Here is an 8,465-nt window from a genome sequence, read left to right on the forward strand (position 1 = left end):
TTTGTGGCTTGATTGAAGCCCAAAATTAGTGTATATAATTACCTCTCTACAAAAGAAGAAATACACAGATTCCATTGTTCAACAATATGTTGTTTTGTGATGAAAATCGTTTAAAAATTTACTTTTTTAGCTTTGATGAAGCTCTCCTAGCGAAACCCGGTTTCGAGCGGGTAGACCCGCCAAAAGAAGAAAAAAACTTTGCAATTAGAAATCTTAAGAAACATAGAGGTTAGTATAAGATTGTAAAAAAGACATCATATCTGTATTTCTCACTAAAAAATCTAATAAAATTTACATTAATAGAAAATTAACTAAAATCGTCATATATTTTGATATCACAAGATTTTTTTTCTTTATTTAAAATACTTGTTGAATACCACCGGATTTGACTACACTCTAAAATAATCTTTTAAATTCTTAATCAAATATTAAGTGATTTTTTTCAATCCTTCAAAATCATAATTAAATATTAGTAGATTTTTTTTGCAATTACAAAATTCTTTAAAATTTCAATCCATAGAAAATCTTTCCAAATTAGTACCCTCTCTCTTTATATATATTAGTAGTATATGTCTATTTTATTTAATTACTCTTCACAGACCTCAATCCATTACTCTCTCCTTCCCTCTGAAACTGCGAATTCCTTTTTTACTCTTCACTCTCTCGTCTACTGCTATGGCAGAACCATCCACCGCCGAAACCACCTCCGCCAGCGATGCTCATCCGCCGGCGCCGGCGCCGGCTTCCTCGTCGCTCAACGTCGTCGGATTAACGAGCGACGAGAACAAGAAGCCTTCTCCCAAGTTCTTGGACGAGCCTGAAGACTCCAACATCCAAGCGGTTGGTTCGATCCCCATTCCCGATTTCTCTTTTCTCTCTTTCTCGGCGAGAAATTGACGGTTTATGGTTTTGAATTTCGGTGCAGGTTTCGTCCGGCGACACTCCGTACACGTCAGCTACCACCTTCGAAGAATTGAATCTCTCACCGGAGCTTTTGAAGGGACTCTACGTGGAGATGAAGTTCCAGAAACCTAGTAAGATCCAAGCCGTAACCTTGCCTATGATCTTGAATCCTCCGAATAGGGATTTGATCGTACACGCGCATAACGGTTCCGGAAAAACCACGTGTTTCCTTCTTGGTATGCTTAGTCGAGTTGATCCAAAGTTGCAGGCTCCTCAAGCTTTCTGCATTTGCCCAACCAGGGAGTTGGCTATTCAGGTAAGGTTCTAAGACATTGCTTTTTTAAATCGACATATAATCTTATTCTATCATGGATTAAATAACCCATAACTAAGAATGCAATAGCTGGTGGCCCCATACTTCCGGAAGAAAAGCTATATCCCTCCAAAGGGATATCTGATCGTGAGCCCTAGAAGTTTTTTTTTTTTTTTTTTTTTTTTTCCGTTGTTTTTTTTAGGCTAAATTACCTAAAACCACCTTGAATTTAGGTGGTGTTTCAAAAAACTACCCTAAACTTTAGATTGATGCAATTAACCCACCTATACTATCTCATTCCAACAATTAAACATATCTATTAAATTTACATTAAACGTCGTTAAGTAAATATTAAACACCTTTGAGTAATCCGTGCATCTGAGTAATTATTCGAAGGGTGACTTAGTCATGGATATGGGGACATATGAATTGGTTTGTGCAGAGTATTTAGGATCTGCAGTTGTAGAGCCAGCTTGGTTGAACTATTTCAGGGAATGGGGTCCAAAAACTGATTACAGTATAGATGATGAGTTGAAGAAGGTGGAGAAGTTGTTGCCTGGGAAGCTAAAATCTGCTTTTGAAAATTTTGTAAAGAGTTTACCAAAGGAAGTGCTGGGAGCGGAAGGACCCACAGGTCCAAAGGTGAAGAATAATTGGAGTGGTGATGAAGCATGAACATTGTAGCTTCAGTTACATTTATTCTCATGAACTTCAAAATTGATTTACAATAATGTTATTGGGTTCAATTGCATAAGTGGTTTCAATTTGAGTTTAATTGGAGAGAGACAAAAAAGTCAAATGAAACCAGCAATAGCTTTAAACTAGTACAGAACCTTATCAATTCTCCGTATACCAAATCAATATCAATTTTGATCCTTTCATTTTCCTTATTCAGAGATTTTTTAAAAAAAAAATTAAAAAAAATAAGCAACATTACTTGGACCCACCATTATTTGTATAGGATATATTAAACTTGTTTTAATATCTATCTCTCAAAACATTAGAAGAAACAGAAGAAGATTGAAATATAGCTATGAAAACTTTTTTGTAATTTTAATATTAAACTGTCTATTTGCAAAAAGTTATGTTTTTTATCACACATGCAGCTGTAATTTTTTTTTCACAAACCACATGGGTATATGTGATAAAAAAAAATCTCAAGGCATAGGTAATTCTAAAACAAACCATTTACTGCAAAATCACCTATGCCTTTGATTATTTTTTATCACTCGTGTGGTTTGCAAAAGTATATGTTTTTTTATCTGCTCCCGTGATTTTTTACTTTTACAAACCATGGAACATATGTCATAGGTGATTCTAAAGCAAAACAGCTTCGGTGAACTTTCCTGTTTGTTTTTTTTTATTCGTTTGTTAATCACTGTTATCGAACTTTTCCTCGTGATTTTTTTATTTTTTACAAATCAATGGGACATATGTGATAAAAAACACTGGGCCATAGATGATTCTAAAACAAACCGGCATTGGTGAACTTTCCTTTTTTTTTATTCGTTTGTTAATCACTGTTATCGAACATTGTGATTTGTGACTGTGTTAGTTGTAGCTTGATGATTATTGTGTTGTGTGGCAGAATACTGAAGTTCTCCGAAAGATGGGAAAGTACACGGGGATTAGCTCAGAATGTGCTATACCAGCAGACAGTAGGGATGCTTTGCCGATAGCGAAACGGGCACCGATTATGGCTCAAGTGGTTATTGGGACCCCTGGCACGATTAATAAGTGGATGAATTATAAGAAACTTGGGGTGACAAGGTTGAAGATTCTTGTTTTTGATGAGGCTGATCAAATGCTTGCTAAGGTAATTCTATCGTGATAATGAAATGTTGTTTATTTAGAATTTGAGGTTTCATTGTCCTTGGACTAGGCAAGCACATAGCCTTATCATTCTCCCTGAGCTTATTATTGTTACAATCTTTTGGGGAGTTGGCAACACCCTTGTTTTTTAATAGAATAAGTTACAATTAAATGGTAAGTTGTGACTCTCCTCCTTTAATGATGGATAAAGAGGAAGAGTGCACTAGTAGACCGCTTGTTTTAACTTTTAACTCTTGATAATATATATCTTTTTCTAGTTAGTAATTACTCTCTAGTAAGTATTCTAGAGATCCTAGGACCTAGTTTTAGGTTCAGGGAATTGTTATGGTTTACTGAATTAGTATTGTGATTTTCTTTTGTTTTTTAAAGCAGAGGTATTCGCAGTTCGGTTTCTAAATATGTTGTGCCCTAACTTGCTTAATTACTGTAAACTTTGCAGGATGGATTTAAAGATGATTCCCTGAGGATAATGAAAGGAATAGAAAAATTCAATTCTAACTGTCAGGTTTGTTGAACTCTTTCTTGCGTAGTGTGCTTGTGTGCATGACATTTTCATCCATCCAAGAAATTCTGGCATAGACTTAGTCTACAAGTTGCATAGCCTAAGCTAAGTACACACTGACACATCGTCATTTTACATTAAATAACTACATGATATATGTGTCAATCTACTACTTTTAAAATGATAATGTATTAGTTTATGTTTTGGTTTTATTTATATGACTTGTGTAGATCAAATCTATGCAAGAATTTATCAATCCATAGGGACAACACATCCATGTATACATGTTGTTTAAATTACCGTCACCCATCCTTCAACCTGTTCGGGTAGAACACCTTCCAATTCATGGAAGGTCATGCTCTCCCTGAGCCCTTGTGCAACTTGTGAAGTATATTTAAAAGAGTAAAGTGATTCATTCATCTTATAAGAACAGAAAAAAGTATGAGGAATTTTTTACGTAGTACATCATGCTCAATCAAATAATATTGCATAGATATGAAGATTGAATGTTAATTTGATTGATGCTAATGGTTTGCTATAATTTAATTTGAATCTATGTAGAATGGAATTATAACTGTTCCTTGTTATTTTTGTGCACCATAACCATTGCGTCTGTACTTAAATGAACATTTTACCAAGATTGGTTGCTTTGTATGTGATTCAAATGTTGTGTGTGCTTGTATGTGATGTAGTTGTTTTTTTAGTTTCTTTTCTTATATAAGAAGATTTTGATTGACTTGTGTATGTCTAGGTTCTTCTGTTTTCTGCTACATTGAATGACATTGTCCAGAATTTTGTTTCGAGGACAGTTAAGCAGGATTATAATACACTTTTTGTGAAGGAACTATCTTTAGATGCCGTAAAGCAATATAAAGTTCATTGTCCTGATGAACTCTCTAAGATTGAAGTGAAAAAAGAATACATACTCGAAATAGAAGAGAATCTGGGGCAAACTATAATATTTGTGCGCACAAGAAATAGTGCAAAAATGTTACATAAATCACTTGTTGTCGCTCCTGTTGTCGCTCCCGTCACCCCAAGTAAGGGAGTCGACAAGGGAAAAAGGAAAGTGGTGAACATTGTTAAAAGGAAGGTCCGGTCTGCAGCGGACATTCCTGCCGAGGAGCTTGCTAGGAGGACTGGCGGCCCGGTTATTAAGGATGTGCAGGAGAATGCCCAGAGTTTGGCGGTCAACCCTTCTGCACCTGAAGTTATTCCTCCTAAACCAACGGCTTCTGGAAGGAAGAGGGTTGCTAGCGAGGATTTAAGCTCGCCTAAAGGAGCTAAAAGGGTTAGGGTGGAGCCGACTGAGTCTGGTCAATCAGGTGGTGGTAGTCTCTCATTTTCCATGGAGAGTTTCTCGGACGCCCCTGGCGGTGATGACATGGTGGTGGTCGATACTCCGGACAGGGCGGGGGTACCTGTCATGGCGACTGTCGAAGGAACTTCAACGCCTGCGGCTGTTTCGTTAGTGCAGATCCTGAAGCTATCCGAGAGGGATCTGAACTCTAGTTTCCCTAATCCTGATTTAAACGTGTTGGTACCACAGCAAATTAATCGCCAAGACATCATTGACTGCGCACAGGTAATGATCGGTCAGATTGTGGGAACCCGGGAGGCTACTCTTGCTGTTGACAGCCGTTGTTCTACCCAGCATGATGACTTGGTATAGAAAGGGCGCAAGATTGAGTCCTTAACGGCCGAGATCGGGCGGTTGGGTAAGGAAATTAGTGACCTGAAGGCAACCAATAAAACTTTATCTGACAGCAACCAAGAACTGAAGGGGGCTAGTGACGTAGTGCAACGCCTGTCGCAGGAGAAGGATGACTTATCAAAGTTATTGCATGAGTCTTCAACCGAGAAAAAGGGGCTCCAGGCGGCGAATAGCCAGTTGACTGCCGAGAAAGCTGCCCTTCAGTCGGAGAAGGATGCGTTATCTGTTGAGTTGACTGGCGTATCTGGTAACTTGCATGCCGCCCAAGAGGATTTTAAAAAAGCTTCTGGGCGAGTACAGGAGCTGGAGCTTGCCTTGCCTTTAGTTTTTTATGATTCTTTTAACAACGCTCTGAATCAGGTTCAATTTCGATATCCTAAGATAGATGCTTCGGGCTTGAGTGCCGATTATGTGGTGGAAGGGAAACGCCTGCTTCATAAACTCTATAATTTTTTTAAGGAATGCTACTTTGGTTTGAAAGATACCAATGAAGATGGAAAACTTAGTGACAGTAACCACCAAAAGAGAGGGGAGCCCTCTGAGGTGGAAATTGAAGGTGAATACTGGCGAATAATTGAGCAACCAACTGATGAGGTTGAGGTATTAATCATCTCTTTTTGACAACTATGTTGGTCTTTACTGTCACATAATTTTGCAATAGTATACATATGATTCTGTTATATTGTAGGTGTATTATGGAGCTGACTTGGAAACTGGAGCACTAGGAAGTGGTTTTCCAAAGACATCATCCTTAACTAAGAGTGATTCAGATCAGTATGCCCTGTCTGGATGGAATCTAAATAACTTCCCGCGACTGCCAGGTTCTGTACTTAGTTTTGAAGGAAGCGACATCTCAGGAGTTCTAGTGCCATGGCTGTATGTTGGCATGTGCTTTTCATCATTTTGCTGGGTAAGTGGTTAGAATTACTTTTTCTCCATGGCAAAGGAAAAGTTTAAGTGTATCTCTTTGTAGAGTGTTATATGAGTTTAAGTTAAGTTTCATGAAAGTTGGGTTGAAACTTTTAACATTCGTTGTTTAAAAAAAAAAACCATTCCCCGTTAAACCCGACTAGCGAGTGCGGGGTGGAGGAAATTCTTGTACGCAGCCTTACCCTTGCATAATTGTATAGAGGCTGTTTCCTGGATTCGAACCCATGACCTTTCAGTCACGAAAGAACATGACACAATAAATATCTAGAAGTAACCGAGATTATAGAGGGGATGATTGGTTCATGATATAGTATTAGATCCTTTAAAACCAAGTGGTCTTGAATTCAATCCTTATTGCGTCCATTCTTCTATTAAAAAAGGAAATTTAGTACAAGGTAGGTGGGCCGGTCAATTATCCATGCTTCAACCCGAAATGGTTTTTGTGTGAGGAGACATGTTAGAAATGTAATATAAAACCATTCATGTGTCTTCGCAACTTAAGTTTTTGGGATAGTTGATTCATGACAATATGTCGTGGTCTTGAATTTTGCATTTCTTTCATTTCAAATCCTAACATTTTCTCGAAAGATAACACACTGTCATTGGAACAGCATGTTGAGGATCATCACCTTTATTCGCTTAATTATCTGCACTGGGGTGACCCAAAAGTATGGTATGGAGTACCTGGATGCCATGCTTCGGTTTTTGAAGATTCAATGAGGAAGAACTTGCCTGATTTATTTGAGGAACAACCAAATCTACTCAATGAACTGGTAGAATGCTACAACTTGTACTTTCCTTATTGCTTTCAATTTTTGACTAGTATTTTGAGTTATTGGTTGCTTTAGTGATACTTTGTTGTTTCCACATAGAGAATTCATGAATGCAATGAGATTTTTGTTGATGCAAAACATATATTCTATGGGTGCAGAGTGCTACGAATGCTCAACGCACTTATGGAAGTTAAGAAAACTATAATCATGATAACTTTTTGATCGGTTGAAGGTGTAATCAGTCTGGTGTAAGATCCCTTTATATGTATGAATGTAAAGTGGAAGCTATAGTAATTAGGTATTAAATTATGAGTAAGAGAGAGAAATTATCAGTTATTATCCCTAAGAACTGAAGCTCACTTTAGATTCTGACCAACTATGCTGCTAGTGTGTTTGGGAAAAAGTGGTGACTGAGAGTTGGCATCATCTTAACGACTTGATGGTTCCTCATGACAAATATCCCTTATGATGCATGCTGTATGAACATAAACTTTCAGCTCTGTTATTGCTGCAGTGATGTTCACTCATATCAATGTGTCTATAACCTTTCCCTCCTTTGGCTGAATTTTGATATTTGTATTTCTACTAATAATGATAACCCTAGTTTATATCCAGAAGTCCCCAGTGCATGTGTTCAGTTCTTATAGAAGTGTTAGATATTTTAGCATTCTATGTACAGTACATAGCTTCTAAGTTTGCGAATTTTATTCTGATTTTAATGGTTATGATTTTCTTCTTTGAGCAGGTTACTCAGTTATCTCCTTCAATTCATAAATCTGAGGGAGTTCCTGTGTATCGTACTGTTCAGCATTCTGGGGAATTTGTTATTACCTTTCCAAGGGCATACCACTCTGGCTTCAATTGTGGCTTTCAATTGTGCAGAGGCAGTGAATGTGGCTCCTGTTGATTGGTTAATGCATGGCCAGAATGCTGTTGAGCTTTACAGTTTGCAATGCCGTAAGACATCATTGTCACACGACAAGCTGTTATTTGGATCAGCAAAGGAAGCTGTACGAGCCCTTGCACAGCTAGCTCTTTTTGGAAAGGAAACTCCAAAAAATTTGAATTGGAGAAGTGTGTGTGGGAAAGATGGAGTTCTTACCAAGGCAGTTAAGGTAATGATTCTCTCATTCTCTCCTCTTTGATCATATTATACCCACATCTGCAAATTTTGAAAGCTCCATAAAGTTTTGGAACTAATTTGTTTGTTAATTAGTTTTAGTCACCGTGCAGATATCTAATTCTTGTTACCCTTATTTTTTACAGACAAGAGTAAAGATGGAAGAAGAGAGGCTAAACTGTCTTCCAACTCATTTTAAGTTGCTGAATATGGACAGTGGGTTTGATTTGGACAAGGAGAGAGAATGCTTCTTTTGTTTCTATGACTTGCACCTATCTGCTGTAGGTTGTGATTGCTCTCCTGACAGATATTCTTGTCTTAAGCACACAAATTTGTTCTGCTCATGCGGAACGGACAAAAGATTTGTTCTGCTTCGA

At 37.6% G+C, this 8,465-nt stretch overlaps 1 pseudogene; it reads left to right on the forward strand.

Moving 5' to 3' along the window:
- The first annotated feature begins 675 nt into the window (after positions 1–675).
- Positions 676–8,462, forward strand: LOC133295251 (uncharacterized; annotated as a pseudogene).
- Positions 8,463–8,465: the final 3 nt, after the last annotated feature.

The sequence above is a fragment of the Gastrolobium bilobum genome, unplaced genomic scaffold, assembly GCF_033153095.1.
Source record: "Gastrolobium bilobum isolate Gb01-03AN ecotype WA unplaced genomic scaffold, APGP_CSIRO_Gbil_v1 utg23653, whole genome shotgun sequence".
NCBI lineage: Eukaryota > Viridiplantae > Streptophyta > Magnoliopsida > Fabales > Fabaceae > Gastrolobium > Gastrolobium bilobum.